The sequence below is a fragment of the Ambystoma mexicanum genome, chromosome 7p (genome assembly GCF_040938575.1).
Source record: "Ambystoma mexicanum isolate Mex_15411 chromosome 7p, UKY_AmexF1_1, whole genome shotgun sequence".
NCBI classification, from domain to species: domain Eukaryota; kingdom Metazoa; phylum Chordata; class Amphibia; order Caudata; family Ambystomatidae; genus Ambystoma; species Ambystoma mexicanum.
In genome coordinates, this window is record NC_090939.1 from 853,134,237 (window position 1) to 853,152,352 (window position 18,116).

The 18,116-nt window shown below is 45.2% G+C and overlaps 1 protein-coding gene across 6 annotated transcripts in view; it reads right to left on the minus strand.

Annotated features, from left to right (window-relative positions):
- UBAC2 (UBA domain containing 2) overlaps positions 1-18,116 on the minus strand; it is a 1,796,755-nt gene that overhangs the window by 1,009,651 nt on the left and 768,988 nt on the right. The window lies entirely within an intron of this gene.

The following is an 18,116-nucleotide window of genomic DNA, read 5'->3' on the forward strand; positions in this document are numbered from 1 at the left end:
TGGCGTTACTCCTGTCACATCCTGTGGTTCCTCTCTTCTCTGCCTCTCATTTTGGTGGTTCCCAGTTGTTATACAAAAGTCTCTCTCCTTCTTTGCCCTTTCTGGCCTTCTTGCCACTGTACATCCGACCTTTGCTTCTTTGCGTCTTACCTTTCCATCTGTGCCATGGGCTCTTTCCATCCTCGTGTTGATGCCAGGCTGCCCTTTTCTGGTTCCCTCATTCGCAATTTCCTCCATATTACTGATTGGGTTATCATCCCTTCTAATTATTTATTTTTGCTCGTCTAACCTTTGCAAGCTTTCGGCTCGTACCCCTTGTTTTTCTTCTTCACTCCAGATTTCCTTATATTTCATCTTCTCGCCTCTTTCTTCTTCCTTCCTACTTTGTATCTTCATGGTTCTACTTCTCTTTCCTCACCGGTCCAGGTCACTAAAGAACTTAATTTGCTCATCCTCCCCTCTTCTCTCCATGTGTTGGCTCTACTACTCTATGCCCTCTGGATTGTCTCTTTTGCCCAATGTATTTCCAGCACTCTTGTGTTTACATTGAAGCAGCTTCCACCCTTGGCAGAAACTTGTGCTGTTCTGAAAGGAAGAGCCTTGTATCTGGGCCCGACTGGTCACTGTGAGTAGCCCTGGGCCCCTTCCCTTCCAACAAGCCCAGAACCAAAGAATTATCTTCACATGTTCAGCTTCACTCACCTTTCCTTCCCTTAAGTGCACCGATTTCTGACTCAACTGGTCAAAACCTGTGATATCATCACAGCTGGCATAAACTGCATGCAAGCTCCCCAATTCCAGAACTGTGTTACCAATTCGGGGATCAAAGGAATGGGAGGGGAAAGAATATTCATCAATACAGGCCTATCAGTTCAAAGGAGAATCCTCCAAAGAAAGATGCATAAGGCCCATCAATTAAACATATTGATGTTTGCGTTTAGGTGAGTGGCAAACAAGCCACCCCAAGCATTATCTGTTCTGCATTCATGTAAACCTTTCCTCTGGTCTGACAGCAAACGTCAAAGGAGGAGAGGTTAAGCCCAGTGCACAGGTCTACAGTTTGGTTATTTGGTACTGTGACGAAACTGAAAAATCAGCGTGGGGGCCTCACAGAATATGGAACGTCCATATGGCACTTACGGCAGGAGCCTCAGAATATTCTCCTGAAGACCCAGAGAGGGACTTTGCCCTCATTGAGGGCCTGCGAAGTAAGACAAGTACAAATGGTTTTCAGGCTTCTTTCGTCAGTACAGGATTTCTCTATTATGCAATGTGTAAACCTATATATTGAAAATGCACTGAAATGGCGAAAAGCAGTTACTATCTGGGAACAATATGTTCGTATAATTATGGTGATTTTATTCTATTTTAATTGTGTCATTTGGATTGATTTAACTGCAAATGTCATGCTTATAGTCCTGTATAATGTTTGATGGATATTTAAACCTAATAAACTTGAATCTTGAGGGATTTTGGGAGGAAGGAGTTAGATCAGACTAATAGAATAGGACCAAGAACCAGTAGTACCCGTGGGTGAGAGAACATCTAACTCAAGGTATACTGATGTAGTGAAATCTTCACCCGACTGAAGTCAAGCGAGCAAAAGGGAACCCTTGCTTTGTCATGAGTTCTTGCAAGGAGGACTGGGCCAAGAAGCCCTTGGTGGCTGGTTTGTGCTGCTTGCATCTTGCAGCGCTAGGGGAGCAGTGCCGGTGTGAGGTTCTGCATTTCTGAAAACCTGCAAAGAACCTGCGCTGTTTAGCATGGCAAGACATCCAAAACGTTTTGCATGGCTTCGTCAAGACGGTTAAGGACTTTCCAGCTACAGCATCCACTTCCTTTTTCAGCATCTGCTCATCCTTAAAAGGGTGGAACAAATGCACACCATCGAATCGAAGTCTGCCACATTTTCCTGTGCATCCCTGTGTAACTTCATTCGATCCGATGCATACACCATATTTTCCACGTGAAAAAGAGTGTGCTCTAGTTGGAATTGAACATGCCTGTCCTGCACCAAGATCTGTGGTGAACTCTCCGATTTCATTTAAAATCGCTGGTTGGAATACACTAAAACTACATCTGTACTGGCATGAAAAAAAGATGTAGGGAACCATTTTGGTCTACCTTCTTCCCTAGAATTTTTCCAAATGTGTTCTCATTTAGTAGCCCAAATGGGGAGTTATAGTGAAATCCACTTGATCCAAACAGTTGCTGCAACAAAGAAAACGTGGCTTGCTGCTGGAGTGCCAGCACACCTTCTTTGCCTGCACAGATCTATAGTAGGCAGCTACTTTTAAAATGTACAAGCAATTCCAAGTATGGATATAGTCCGATATTAAACTCTTCCTTAAAAACGTACTTCTGGATTGGAATGTAAATCTATCTCCTGCCCTAGATCATACCGGTACCAGCAGGCCATCCACACTAGTCCAATGTCACGAAGTCAGAGGGGCTCACCTATAGATGTATGTGGGACACTGAGGGCTGGGATGCCCATACTCTGTGATGGGGTAACAGAGGAGGTACACATAGGATCCCTCTGTCCTTCCCCCACTGCCCAACCTCATGTGCCCCATAGAAAGCAGATTGTATGACCGAGACCCTATAGAACTTTCGTAGGAAAAGAGGAACGACGAGAGGCTTATTGCCACAGTTTTCCAAAAGACAATAGACTCCGTTACCTCATTTGACTCCAACTGGGTCCTCCCTTCCATTCGCGAACCTCAGCTTAGATTGCAGCTCTGCACAACCAAGCATGGCAGAGAATGGCAACCCTGCGTGTCTGCCGACACAAGGATGTTTAAGGCTTCAAAGGAGAAATATTTCTCCCATATTTTGAAATCAGCTGGCAGTTGCAGTGGGCTTGGTGCACACCCTCTTCTCACTTGAAGAACAGTCACACTAACTGCCTCTACAGAGCTTTGCATCAAAGTCCAGCTTTGATGTGTGGAGCAGCTGGACATAATATAACCTACCTTCACTGTAATATTGATGGCCACAGTGTGAGCGGATTGCCTGGTATTTATGCTTTTAAATGTTGCCTTGACATTTTTATACTCTGTATCCTTAAAGGTAATACTGTTCCGTAGAACCCAAAAAAACTTGCCGTTGCCAAGAGGTTAACCTGGTGCACTCCTTTGGGGTTGAAAAAGGAACCCCTTGCTGTATTTCTTCACAATATCTCTAAATCATCAAAGTACTATAAATTACACAAGTACTCCAAAATAATTTTGCAATACAATTATTTATATACACCAATTTACAAACCTAAGTTCAATGATAATTTCCTAAAAGCAAAGAAAATTCTACATATACACATTTGATGATGAATCTTTTTTCTATCTCGCAATGCCTGATGCATTTCCGATATCCAAATATCCTCCTTCAGAGGCTAATTCATTTCTTGCTTCAAAGTTATGTTGCTAGATTGCAATGTCTTGTATGACAAAATAATCATAACTGAATTTTCAAATCACTGTGCCTTTTCAAATTCATTTGCAGTGCCCCTTTAAATTCCCATTGATATGCAACTTCACTGACCTATTTAAAGTTAATTTCTTCTGTTCCCTTTGTACCTACGGACAAAATAGATCAACATTGGAAAGATTCTGTGTCTTATCCTAACTCAATGATAAGATTCTATTAGGCAGTTTGAGCCCCATCTTACCCGACCGCGGCGTTGGACGGGCAGCTTTTCTCAATCTTAATCTCTTCCTGTCTGCATGCTTAGGAACAGCAAGCACGGCACCCTGTGTTGGACAGAGTCGTTAGTGTGGCTCCCATTACGCGAAAACTATCAATCGATCCCTACATTAACACAGTTGTTGTATGATGCATGCTCACCTGTGACTGACATTCAAGCTGTCCCATGCACAGACGACGGAGCACCAGACGCCGGGTGCCCCCCGTCCACATAAAAGATGCCAGCGTTGCCATGGTTACTGCCCTCAGCTAAGGACTCTAACAAACCATAGCGCGTGCGGCTGCCATTTTAAACTAGTATTGTTGTGATCTCCGAATAATGATAAATAGTACTTTATCATGCCCTGTTGTTCCTCTAAGCATAATTACATAATTGTTTCATCAAATATCTATGCTTTTAATTACCATGTTGCTGCCAGAGTACAAATCTGTTAACAATCTAGCTTAAGAAATATGTCAGTCACCGACCTCTAATTTACTTGTAGAACCCCTACAAGGCAGGATCCCCCTCAAAAGCAGGTCTTATAACTTTACATTTTCACAAAAAGTCCATAAATCCAAATTACAAGAAACAAAATTACAGAAAACATGACGGGTCCCATTCATGATTCATCCCTTTTGGATCCAAGGATTCCAATCTTTCAATCCATTGTATTTCTTTTTGCAAGAGTAATCACTACATATTTCCTCCTCTCTTTGGGAAAGCCACCTTTTCCAGAATTACGCATTTTAGTTGTGCAATTGGATGAGTCACAAGTACTGGAGTGTCTCTAGTGTTTTTTTTTTACCCGTGTGAGGGTGTAAAATGAAATTGCCTTTGATAATGTTGCTGTAATGTTGGCAACTGTGACAAGGTTGTGTTCCCATATATTTCAGTTTTGTTACATCTGGTTGTTTATAATGTGCCTGAACCAACAAATTCCTAAGTGATTAACTTTTCTTATAGACAAAGATCGGTGGAGCAGGGAATAGTTTCTCCAAAGTCGGGTCCAATTTCAAGATCTCCCAATTTTTTGTATTATTTGTTTAACCTTCCGACACTTTGTTCAATATGTTGTTACATACACCATTGAGGGGTTTGCCTTCACAGATTTGGATTTGAGCAACTCTACCCTTGGGATTTGTTCAACCTTCCTTGCCACATCAATCACTTTTGGGTCATACTTACTTTGTATAAATGTGTGCTTTAAAGTGTCCGGCTGTGCTTTATACTCTGTTTGTGATGAGATATTACTACGATACCTCATAAATGGACTCAAAGGAACATTATCCAGTGTCCTTTGTGGATGAAAACCTGTAGCATGCAATAAACTGTTCCTATCCGTAGTTTTCGTGTAAATTCTAGTCTTGAGGGTGCCTCCATCACAGTATACTTCTACATCTAGAAAGTGTATCTTCGTCAGGCTCAGCTCGATGGTAAATTTAATTTTCAGATGCATATGATCCATCATGTCAAAGAATTGGGATAACTCATTTTCAGAACCCTTCCATATTCCAAACACATCATTTATGTGGCGTGTATATATTATCAAGTGTTTACACCATCTTTCTGATGTTAAAATGTATTCTGTCCCTAGATATAACATAAGCATTCACATAGCTGGGTGCCATGCGTGATCTCATACTAGCGCCTGAAATTTGAACAAAATGCCTATCCTCAAATGTAAAGAAATTGTTAGTGAGAACCAACTTCAATAGTGTTAAAAGGAATATTGGGTCTGCTTTGCAGGAATCTGTTGATAATAGAAGCCATACCATATCTTCTAAACCAGCTTCGTACCTAATGTTGGTATAGAGTGAGGTACAAAACCCAAGGTGGGAACCTCAACAATCACTGGCACCTTGAGGTGAGAACATACAATGAAACATAAGGTGGTGCCAGGAGAAGGAGGGAGACTATTCTGAAGAAGGAAGGTGAAATGAATTGGAAATTAATTGTATATTCCTCTTCAATATCTTAAAATAATTGAATGTTTTAGGAATTTATTTAGATTGAATGAATGAATGGATGCGTGATATATAGGATGCTTTTTTAACATAACTGATTAAAATGTTCAATGATTTTTTACATATTCAAATCAAAATAAAATGAAATAATGATTTGATTTTTCTAGCTTTCTGCCTTCCTTCTTCAGAATAGTCTCCTTCTCCTGGCACCACCTTACGTTTCATGGTATAGAGTGAGGTGACATCCATAGTAAACAGGATGTCCTTCCCTTGTTCAAATTCATTTTCTTCCAGTTTTGATAAGAAATGGGTAGTGTCCCACAAGTAGATAGCACTCTCCTGTATTAATGGCAGAATTGCCTTGTCGAGGTATTGAGCTAAGGGTTCTAGAAGGCTCCATAAAGCTGCAATGATCAGTCTCCCCTGAGAATCTTCAAGCCTCTTATGTATTTTGGGCAAAATATATAGAACTGGCATAATGTGGTGTTCTACAAGTAAGACTGTTCTTGTATGCTCTGCTATCACACCTCTACGTTCTGCATCCTGCCTCCTCCACCACCTCTTTTATCAAGGGCCTTACTTTTTCCGTTGGGTCAAAACGGATCTCTCTGTATGTTTCACTGTCATTAAGTTGTCTGTTGATCGCTTTCAGATAGTCTACTTTATCAATCTCCTCTTTTGTCTCAACTGCCTGCTCAGTGAACACTGGAGTACCCAAAGGCGCTTGCCTATCTGCTCTCCGGTTCAACCTCTATATTACCACTCTACCAGGAATCATCCGCATGCACAACATCTCCTGTTACAACTATGCTGACAATACCCAAATGATCCTAAGAATTCTCAAGTCAGGCACTAACCCTCTGTAAAGCTCACCTGGCTCCCACGGAGGCGCTGGTCTGGTCTGGGTTCCTGTGGCCTCTTCAAGCGTGATGCGCAGAATTCGGACCACCGATTGAACAGGACCCCCAAATCTTGCTTGTCTGGCCCGTAGGAATATCCTTCTGCAGATGAGAAAGGGGATTAACTGTCAGCTGAATAGTGTGCTTGCTCCCCCCTTTCCCCCTTCGTTCTTCTCGGACTTCCTCCAAAACCACCGGTTTAAGCTCACCTAATGGTTTGGAAGGATGAACTCTCCATCCTGCTTCTGGTGCAGGGGCGCGCGTTCGTCCAGTTACTTCACTGGTTTTCAGAATGGCGCTGGCAAATCCACTTGACTTTTCTGAGCGATACGCCGTAAGTATGAAGATGCAAAGTTCAAGTGTGAGCCTCCTTTTATGTTGTTTTTTCTGTCCTTTATTTCAGGTGCAGAACAAAGGCGATGCTTTGAGGGGTTAAATTGCCGGTGGTAAAATCAGGTGAGTTAGTGATGAGGGCAACCCCTCTAAATGTCTTTATAATTCCCCAGTAATGTCTTTTGTCCTTTCCCCATAGGGGCCGGGGTGCGGTACCTGCCAAAGATGCGGCGCCGACCCGAGATGTGGAATGGTTCACCAAGAAAAGCCGGTAAGTAATATGGCTGAAAATTCGGCTTTCCTCTTGTGTTCCCTTGCTCACCTTTTGTCTCGTCTTCTCTCCCCTAGGCGCAGAGATGTGGCGGCCGGTGCTGAGAGCCGCGATGGAGCCGGGCGGCGTCTCGGGAACAGGTGAGTGAAGCGCGGCGCTGCAGCGAGCAACGCAGTGCTTTTAAATGGAAGTCTTCCTTCAGGAATACTGGCGTGAAGATTCCGGATGCAGGTAAGAAGGTTGAATAAGTTCTTGGTTTTCACCTTTCTCTTCTTTCCTTACAGGTGTTCCAGGTTCGAGGCGGGTGTGGCTGGAGTCCAGGTGCAGGAGCAGACACGGTGAGCGTTCAGCTGCTGGGATGCAGAACAACGCGAAGCACGTGTGGCTGTCCGGGCGTGGCTTAAATAGCCTTGGAAGAAGTTCCAGGTGAGTATTCTTCCACAGCCCCACCCAAGTAACAAAATAGTTCCTTCACAAAAATAGTCCCTCCTAAGCCTCATTTGGCTTGGTTCTTCATGCAGCATGGTCTGCATCAGGTGAGTGTGCAGCATGGTCTGCTTCAGGTAAGTGCACCAAACACTTCCCCTTATGAGCCTGGCGCCTATGGCGCCAGGACTGATGTCCAACATGAGCCTGGCGCCAACGGCGCCAGGACAGAGACCAAAGGGCCCCTATAAAGGGCCGCTGGGCTTTTACCCGGGGGCGTGATGCCTGCTTCCGGGGGTGCTGGGCCTGGCCTGGTGCTCCGGGGGTAGGCATCATGACACCCTCACCCCGACCTCGAAGCTTTTCTCTGCACTATCGACCGTTGGATGACAATAAACCAACTCCTTTTGAACCCTGATAAAACTGAAATCATGGTGTGCAGCAATACTGCCCTTCTGCCACATCAGCTCCCATGCCCAACCCCCTCGCCTACTCCGATCTAGTAAAAAAACCTAGGCTGCACTATGGACTCTGGCCCAACCCTCTCCCATCAGATAAACCTGTCAAAATGCTGTCACTACCACCTCAAACTCCTCAGGCGCATTTTACCCTACCTCTCCTACCCGAACAGACTTACTGTAGTTATGTATATTGTGATGTCGAGACTGGCCTATGCCAACTCACTATACCTAGGAGATTCTGCATACCAACTCAAACTCCCAAAATGCTGCTGCAAAACTGCTCTGTGCCCTGGTTCAAAGAGACCAAATCGCTAGAGCTCTCTGAACCCTTCACTGGCTCTGAATCGGACGAAGGGCCACCTTCAAGACCCTATGCATCACTGACCGAGCGGTGCACAAGACCGTCCAATGTACCTACAAGAAAAGAGAAAACCCTACCTCCTACCTCGCACCCTAAGATCAAGCACTGACCTCCTTCTAGTGATTCCAACCTCTAACTCTGTCAGGATCAGAGGATCCGCCTTCTCAACCTTGGTCCCAACTCTGTGGAACTCACTCACCCCACATATTCGGCACACCCAAGACTATATGACCTTCCGCAAAGCTCTGAAAACGTGTCTCTTTCCGTAATGCTGACCACGACCATGTATGGTGAAAGAGCCCTGCAACCCGATGACAAATGCTCAATGAGATCCCAGGCAATGGCGCCACTGAATACGCTTATTAAGTCACTTCTAAGCAAACGCACACTTGAAATCGGGAATATCGAACTCCTTAGATCATAACTCCACCCAAACACTCTCCTCCGATATCACTATGATTACTCTCTACTCTACACCAACGCACAATTAGAGTGCAGCTACACCCCCGGCCTAGCTGCTCACATACGAACATTACCCTACGAACACCTCATCATTCTAATAAAACACAGCTACATCCCATGACAAACCGGCCTAGCTGCCCACATAAGCATCCTACACAGGCCTAACGTAGCCAGAACCCAGTCTTGTTGTCCACCCACCAGACTGCAAACATTCAATTGATAACAATATCACCACACCTAATGCTAAACTGCAGCTAAAACCAGGCAATTGCATGAGCTCCACACATAACTGGTGCACCCAAGTGTTAAGAAGGATTTCTAAACTCTGACCTGGAGGGGCAGAGGTTCAGATGGCCAACCTAGTTTCCTGGAACAGGGTAACCGCTGGACAAGCCAGACCAATCAGGGTAGGTATGGCAGGCGGTCAAGACCAAGTCTCAAGAGGGGTGAGGGTGACTGAAAGACCTCAATGAGCACACAAAGCAAGGACACTTACAAATTACACCAGACAGGTGTTATATTAAATATATAGACACATTTATTACAAGGCCTTTGTAACATAGACCATAGCAAAGAATCACAGTAACACTAGATTAAACCAACACATCACAATCAATACAATATATATAGAAGACCAATGGGGTCTAAGGGATTAAAAGCACGAAATATGTAGACCACCTATATGGGGAGGAAAATAGGCAGTGCAAGTAATCTTTAGACCCAGTTCAACATCAAGAATACACCTAACTAAGAGGCAGTCCAAGCCCTACGAAGAGAGGAGTCTTATGCTCTAATAGTACATGCACGCGCTTGTGCCAATGGACAAAATAGGGTCTCTTCAAGGGTCTCTAGCAGCTCAGGAAGGTGAATAAGCGATGAAGAACAAGTTCCCACTATTCAAGCAGGACCTCCACTTGAAAGCAGAGGCAGTTTGAGAGTGCGGGATGGAGTCGCTATTTCGCAATAGCGGTGGAAAGGAAAGGGGCCCTCAGGGGCCACTTTGTGCGTAAAAGTGGGCTCCTGCACTAGGGGCCACCAGCTGGGGTAAGGACTACTCACCGGTCCCCGACGCAGGCAGACCCAAACTTCGCCAGTACAGTCCACTTCGCTGGCAGGTTCGAATGCGACAATCCGGACGTCTCGACACTGTAGCTCCTGAGATACAGCTAGGATTCCCAAACGGGACAGTGGCGATTTCTGCGCTCCGAGCTTGCACAGGTCATTGCCACAGCAGGGCAACACGATAACCGCGTTTACTCCGGTCCGGGCGCACTCGTCTCACTACAGACCTGGCAACGCCAAGTGTACGAAATTCGGTGTGAGGGTGCCGTGGACACAGAGCAAGCAGTATACCAAGTTTCGAGGGCCTTCTCGAAACAGTGGCAGTAACAGAGCAAACGTCCCATGTAAGCTGGTTAGCCCACTGGTTGGCCCAGGGACACTTCCGAAGAGGATTACTTGCAGGGTTTGTTGAAGGTGCCGAGAATAGTTGATCCCACTATTCCAATGGGTCGAAGCGTCTTCGCAGTCCTTCAAGGACGATCAGATGCAGAGGGGTCCCACAGGACGACAGCAGGCTCAGGGTGCCAAACCTCCCAGTGGGTCACCAGCGGTTCCTCGACTCGGCTTCTTGTTGCAGGATATGTGGCTCCTTATCCTTTGTTCGTGTGAACTCAGGAGATCGACATGGTAGTGGTGTTTTCAGCCTCCTCTTATCCAAAGTTCCCTTCGCGCCAAAACGGAGAGGACCCAATGGGAGATCTGCTCACACACACTCACTCCATACGTGGACCAATCACGGACCACAGTGGTCCCAGGCATTCAAGACACTCCAGACTCTCTGGCACCCAGGATGTGTATTGGGAACAGACATCCCAGCCCACATCCTGGAGGCACACACACAAGGCATGCAGAAGCCTGCGAAAGCTTTGGGTTTCACGGGAAAGTGCATGACCAAATAAGGACTGACCCGGGTCGACTCGACCTGGGGAAGGTGAAGGGGCAAGATGGCCAAAGGACAGGACAAAGAACCTCGTGGCATGGCCATTTTGGAGCCAGGCCACCTATTCGTGCCAAATGCCGTAAGTGCAGTTAACATGGCAAGAAAGGGTTAAAAATATAAGAAAACGATAGCTGCCACCAGTCCTCTCCGTGACACATCTGCACAGTTCATAAAAAGTCCAGCGAGAGTTTCTAGGGCCTTTGGAATGACTAGAGACCCAAGTGTACTGTAAGTTAAGTTACATTGCACACTTGTTACATGTTGCACAAAAGTTGCAACATGAGGAAAGGACTAAGGGAAACAAAGTCTCCAAATACTGACTGTCTTAAGGGCATGTCAGTTTCCCCATAAAAAGTGAGCGAAAGCCCAGAGGAGTGCAGCTGAGGGCTGTGCTTCTCTGGCAAAGTTTAGTCAATGGTGTTACAACAGCAGCAAAATGTTTGAGGGTTGACACATGGAGGGAAAATTACATTAAAATATGAAATCTTTCCTAACACTCGCCCTCCCCAGACTAAGGACGGGGGGAACTAATCCACCCATGGATGAGTTTCTTGTTCAGGTCGGTTAAACATTCTGGACAACCCATCAGCATTGCTATGTTGGACACCTGGCCTATGCTCAATAGTGAAGTCAAAGCCTTGCAGATTTATAGACCACCTAAGCAACTTTGGATTCTCTTCCTTCATGTTCATTAGCCACTTTAAGGGCTTATGGTCAGTTTTCACAGTGAAGTGGGTCCCATAGAGGTAGGGCCTCAGCTTCCTAAGGGCCCACACAACAGAGAAACATTCTTTCTCTACTGTGGACCATCTGAGCTTTCTGTCCTTAAGATGGCGACTAATGAAGCCAATAGGGTGTTCCTTACCATTCTCATCTACTTGTGATAGTACAGCTCCTATCCCAGTGTCAGAGGCATCTATCTACAAAATAAAAGGTTTTTGGTAATCAGGGGCCCTGAGAACAGGGGCCTGGCACAAGGAGTCTTTTAAGCCATTGAAGGCCTTCTCACACTCTTCAGTCCAAGTTACCTTCTTGAGTTTCTTTGGACTAGTGAGAGCAGTCAGGGGGGGCAGCTATGGTACCATAGTCTGCCATGAAATTTCTGTAGTACCCAGTGAGTCATAAGAAGGCTCTCACTTGGGTCTGTGTAGTGGGGGTAGGCCAGTCTTGTACTGCTTGTACTTTACTGGCTAGAGGCTGTATCCTACCTCCACCTACTTCATGTCCAAGGTAAACCACTGAGCCTTGTCCAATCTGGCACTTACTGGCCTTTATGGTCAAGTGGGCCTTCTGAAGAGACAATCCCAAGGTGTTTCACATGGTCTTCCCAGGTGGCACTGAAAACTGCTATATCATCCAGATATCCAAGACAGAATTCATCCAACCCATTCAACACATGATTCACAAGCCTCTGAAAAGTGGCAGGTGCATTCTTCAACCCAAAAGGCATTACCCTGAACAGGTAAAGGCCCTCTGGAGTTGAGAAAGCTGTCATTTTCTGCAAGGGTTATTTGCCAATAGCCTGCAGTGAGGTCAAACGTGCTGAGGTACTTGGAGGCACCCAAGGTATCCACCAGCTCATCTGTTCTAGGCAAGGGGTGTGAATCTGTCCTGGTGACAGCATTCAGAGCCCTGTAATCCACACAGAACCTCAATTCAGAAGTACCTGCTTTTGGAACCACAACCACAGGGCTGGACCAAGGACTACTGGAGGGTTCAATCACCCCAGGATCCAACATTTTGGTGACCTCTGTCTTAATGCAAGACCTTACTTTGTCTGACATTCTGTATCCCCTACTTTTGGTAGGTACACTGTCTCAAGTGTCTATGTTATGTTTTCACCAAGGTGTCAAACCAGGGGACTGTAACAGGGGGAAAATTGCCTAAGCAAAACTTTTCACCTCAGCCTGCTGATCAGAAGTCAGGTGAGGGGCCACTAGGACACCCTCAATGGAGCTATCTGAGGACTGTTTTGGAATAGGTCAGGAAGAGGTTCAGACTCCTCTTCCTCAACATCTGAAGCCAATAGCAGTGCTGCGATTTCAACTCTTGGGATGAAAGCCTTCAGCCTATTTACATGGAACACTTTTGGAGCCTGTCCAGGCCTTCCAAGGTCCACTAAATAGCTGACCTCACCCAGTGACTCCACCACTGTGTAAGGGCCTGACCATTTATCCTGTAAAGCTCTAGGCCTTATGCAATTCATGATCAGGACTTTCTGACCAGGTGTGAAGTTGATGAGGGAAGCTTTCTGGTCATAACAATGTTTCACTAGAGCTTGTCCTGCCTTCAACTTGTCACTAGCCAGACTCATCAAGAGTACCATCCCTTTTCTGAGCCCTAGCACATAGTATACTACGTTGGTAGTAATGGGGGGAGTGGGCATCTCCCATCCCTCCTTGAATATGGCTAAGGGTCCCCTTACAGGGTGGCCAAACAGAAGTTCAAAGGGGCTGAAGCCAACACCCTCTTGTGATACCTCTCTGTAGGCAAACAGTAAACATGGTAATAGAAGATCCCATTTTCTTCTTTGAGGTTCTTCCAGAGCCCCAATCATACTCTTTAACATTATGTTAAACCTTTCCACCAGACCATTGGTCTGGGGGTGTTATGCGGAAGAAAACTTATAGGTGACCCCACATTCCTTCCACATGGCCTGCATATACTTTGACATAAAGTTGCTGCCTCGGTCAGACACAACTTCATTAGGGAAGCCAACCCTAGTAAAAATGCCAAGTAACGCTTTTGCAACTGACTTGGCAGTCACAGTTTTCAATGGGATGGCCTCAGGATACCTGGTGGCATGGTCGACCAGCACCAGGATAAACCTATTGCCCGAGGATGTTTGGGGGTCCAGGGGACCAACAATGTCGATCCCTACCCTCTCAAATGGTACCCGCACAACTGGGAGTGGTACCAATGGAGCTTGGATTGTTGAGCCACTCTTACCAGATAACTGGCATGAGGCACAACTCCTGCAGTGACTTTCTACTTGCACCCCCATCTTGGGCCAGTAGAAGTGCATGGATAACCTTTGCTTGGTCCTCTTAATTCCAAGGTGACCAGCAAGGGGCACTTCATGCACCAGCTGCAGGGGGAAGGTTCTTACAACAAGGGGAACCACCAACCTCCTATGGTCTCCTTCTGTAGACTCTGTAGGCTCACTATACAGGAGCCCACCTTCCCAATAAATCCGATGCTTCCCAGGAGGTTCACCTTCAAGCTGGGAGCAGGCCTGTCTCCTTAGGACTTCCAGAAATGGGCATTCACGTTGGCCTTTACTGAATTCTTCTTTGTCAGGACCACCTTCTACAAACAAATCTTTTAGTTCAGGATGGTCATTGGGGTCGAAGACTTCAGGCATCACCACCTCCTCGTCAGGTCCTGGTGTTTGACCAACTACCTCCACCTCAGTGGTAGGTGAGTTAGGGAGAATATTTTCTTACCCTCTTTTTGATCTTCTGACTCCTTTAGCCTTGGATTTCCCCTTTGGCTGGGGCAGGGCATTGGTTTTGGCCAGTGCGGCCCTTGTTTAAGACCTTGTGCAGGGTCTGTCAGCAGTGTCTCCCACAAGCCCTAAAGCTCTGAGATCATTGCCCAACAAGACCTTTCCTGGGACACTCCTCTGAATGCTCTCTGGAATCCTGACTGCTGTACCATTGATCGTAAGATTTACAGGTATTACTGGGAACATGAGAGGTGGGCCATCAGTCAACTTAGTGGGCAACAGAGTAGCTCTGGCAACTTTGTCTGGGACTACCAAGGTAGAATCCACTACAGTTCGACTGCACCCACTATCCCTAAAACCTGGAGTATCTACTCCATTGATCAGCACACTGTCTTTAAAGTAGTACTTGGTGTTATCTGGAATCCTAGCACAAGCCTCTGAGATTTTAGGCTCCCAGCAACCCAGGGAAACTAAAACTACTTCAGCTTCTATCCCACTGGGGAAGGAGTCTGAGGAGAAGGATGCTCATGTAATCTCTTCTTCCTCATAGGAGGAGAATCCCAGATTAGCAGAGTGGACCCCCAAGGTTTTGACCTTACATCTGGGATCCCCTTCACGTGGTCAGTTGCTCCACAAGCAAAACAAGATCCATTGGGTCTGTTTAAATAGGGAGGCTTACTATAACCAGAGTTCTGTTTTGGAGGTTGTCCTCCACTATCCTGTGAGTTCTCTTGTGTCTTACCCTTATTTTTGTTTTTGTGGCCCTTCTGGGAGGAAGATTTACCAGTTTCTCCACCCTCCTTATCTTTGGACCGTTTCCCTTCCTCCTGCTTGCCAGGATGAGTCTTGTCCTTATGGGACACTCAATGTGACACCCACAAATCTGCTGCAACGGCTAGTTTCTTAGGATCCATCTCCTTGGAATCTGCCAAATGCTGCTTAAGCTCAGGGGAAGAAGATGCAAAAATATGTTCCAGCATGACATGACTTATCATACCTTCAAAGGTAGAAACCTCATAACCTTCAACGCAGCCAGTCAAGTTTTTTTTTAAGGATTCAGTTACATAAGATACCCAAGTACCACCTTCCTTCTTCTTCTTGTACTCTCTGGATCTTTTTAAGTATTGGACAGGAGTCTTTCCAAACTTTAAGATAAGAGTTTGCTTCAACATTGCAAAATCTGCTCTCTCAGCTTTCGACATTTCCATAATGGCACTGCAGCCAGAATGGGGCAGTCTGCTAAGTAACTAGGCAATTTTATCAGCATTGTCAACCTGTTGAACTTCACATGAATACTCAAAAGTATTCAGCCAGTCCATAATGTCATTCTTTTTCTCATACACACTGAGCAGATCTTTTGGAAACCTTGGATGAGAGGAGGCCCCAGACCCATGTCCAGGACCCTTGGATCCATTGGCAACTTGAGCTTGGCCAGTTCCAACTGGTGATCCCTGTCTTTCTGTTTTTCTGCCTGCTCTATCTTTAGTTTGGCCATATTGAACTCAAGCTCCTTCTGCCTAAACAGCCGTTCTTGTTTCTTGAATTCAAGTATGGCCTCCCCATCAGTACTGGCAGAGGAAACATTAGACATTACATCCTCCATGTCCTCATGGTTGCTGTGGATCAGTGCAGCGGCAGAACCATCAGTTCTACCAGTGGGAGCAGCCCTCCTCCTTCTGCACTGTCCTCAGAAGCTATAGCTCTAAGCTGAGCTTCTTGCCAGTCTATGATTCCTGGATCATTTCTTCTTTTGTGCCTTGAGAGGGGACACCTCTCTCAGCACACATCTTCCTCAATGTGTCGGATTTAGAAGCATTTAAAGTTAACAAGGTGCTTGTTTCCATACTGTTAGATAGGACTATGGCGTTTTAAAAGTTATACCACAACAATTCATTACGTGTCCTGGTAGAAATAACTTGAAATGCCTTCACTAGTGCGCAACACTGGATACCTTCTTTTTTAAAATTTAGTTTGATTTAATTGATACACAACTTTTCAAATATATACAAAAATATACGATCATACAAAAGCAACAAAAAAAAAAGGGAAGGGAATAAAATACCAACGGTACAAAAGATAAACATATTAAACAAGAACAATAGATAAAAACAAAGTACTTTACATTTCATATACCTTCGAGATAATTTGAATACAATATCAAAGGATAAAAATGACCAAACTGAACACCTCTCATGGACCCATGGGACCCCATAGAAACTTAATTTGAGGCGGCTACAACAGGCAAAACCATTATTAAATATTGGAGAAGAGCGATCTGTACTTTTTCTCTTGAGGTCGAAAACATAATTTGCCATTTGTAGTCACTTGAGGTGAGAGTGTGAAAGGTGATAATATTCTGAAAATATCTTTCTCTCACCAACATTAGTAACGGACAATCTACTAGCAGATGTTGCAGAGTTTCTTTTTGCTGAACATCTGTACAATATCTGCAGTAGTTTTTTTCCTGAGGGATCAGTTGCCGTCTATATAATACATCTCTCGTACCCCATAGATTAAATCTAAACCGTTGTAATTCGGATCGTATAGCTGGAGATGGACATTTCAGAAGGTACTGAGCAACGATACCATGAGGCTTGACACCAAACACCCAAACATTAAAGTCTTTATAGAGCGAGCACTTCGCTAAAGTCCCCGCCCAATCAGCACGATAGAATTTTACTTTAGCACGGTCAGGGTTCTGGAGTAACAACTCTATTGTTACATTTGCCTCACTCATATGGCTAAATACACACTTCAGCCATTTCACTGGAAATGTATTACGTGATTTTAACAAGGCAGAGGCCAAAACCTCTAGAATTGTACCACTATATATACCCACCAGGCACTTCTGTAGCAGGGCACACTGTCTCCACCTTGCCTATGCATACAAAGACACCAACCCCAACTCATACCACACCATAGCGATCAACGTCGCTTTAGGTAAACCTAAGATCGCCTTCCAATACTTAGCCTCCAAGGCCTCCCATGGCGAGCCTTTGTTTAACGCCATGCTCTCCACACCATACAATACAATCGGGACGACTTTTGTTTTGTACAAATCTACTACGTGTTTCAAGGAGAATTTACCAAATTTTTTAATGATAATTCTAGACTGTGAGGTCAATTGGAGTAGTTTACTCTGCACCCTTAATCCCGTGTCGCCCTTAGATTGCCTATTTGAAATTTCTATCCCCAGATATTTATATTCAGACACCTTTTCCAGCTTGATGTCTTGTATCGACCATGTGTGTGTAAGGGGGTACATCCTTTTGCGGCCCTGCTTGGGTGGACAGGCAATTACTTGTGATTTACTGACATTAATAACCAATCTGTTTTCACAGGAGTATTCCCCAAGCCTTACAAGTAACCGCTGTAGACCTTGTGGGGTCTGGGACAAAAGGACAAGGTCGTCTGCGTACAACAGATATGGCATCTGCTGGGCCCCCAACCTTGGCAGATCACCATTACAATGCAGAAATTCATTCCAAAGATCGAGAATGAAAAAGTTAAACAAAAATGCGGCCAACGCACAGCCCGGTTTCAAGCCACGTAATGTTTCAATTTCTGGAGACAGCTTCCCATCTAAGCTCATACGGACCCGCATCGATGTATTAGAATGGAACAAGATGATCAGGGACAATAAAGATATCGGGCACTCATACGCTTTGTTTGTTAAACAGCAGCTCGCGATCCACAGAATCAAGTGCTGCCTTGAAATCTATAAAGCCCATATATAAGGGTTGAGATCTCTCTAACTGCTGTGCCTGGAGGAGGTCGAGTATCATTATGTTAGGAATTGTTCCT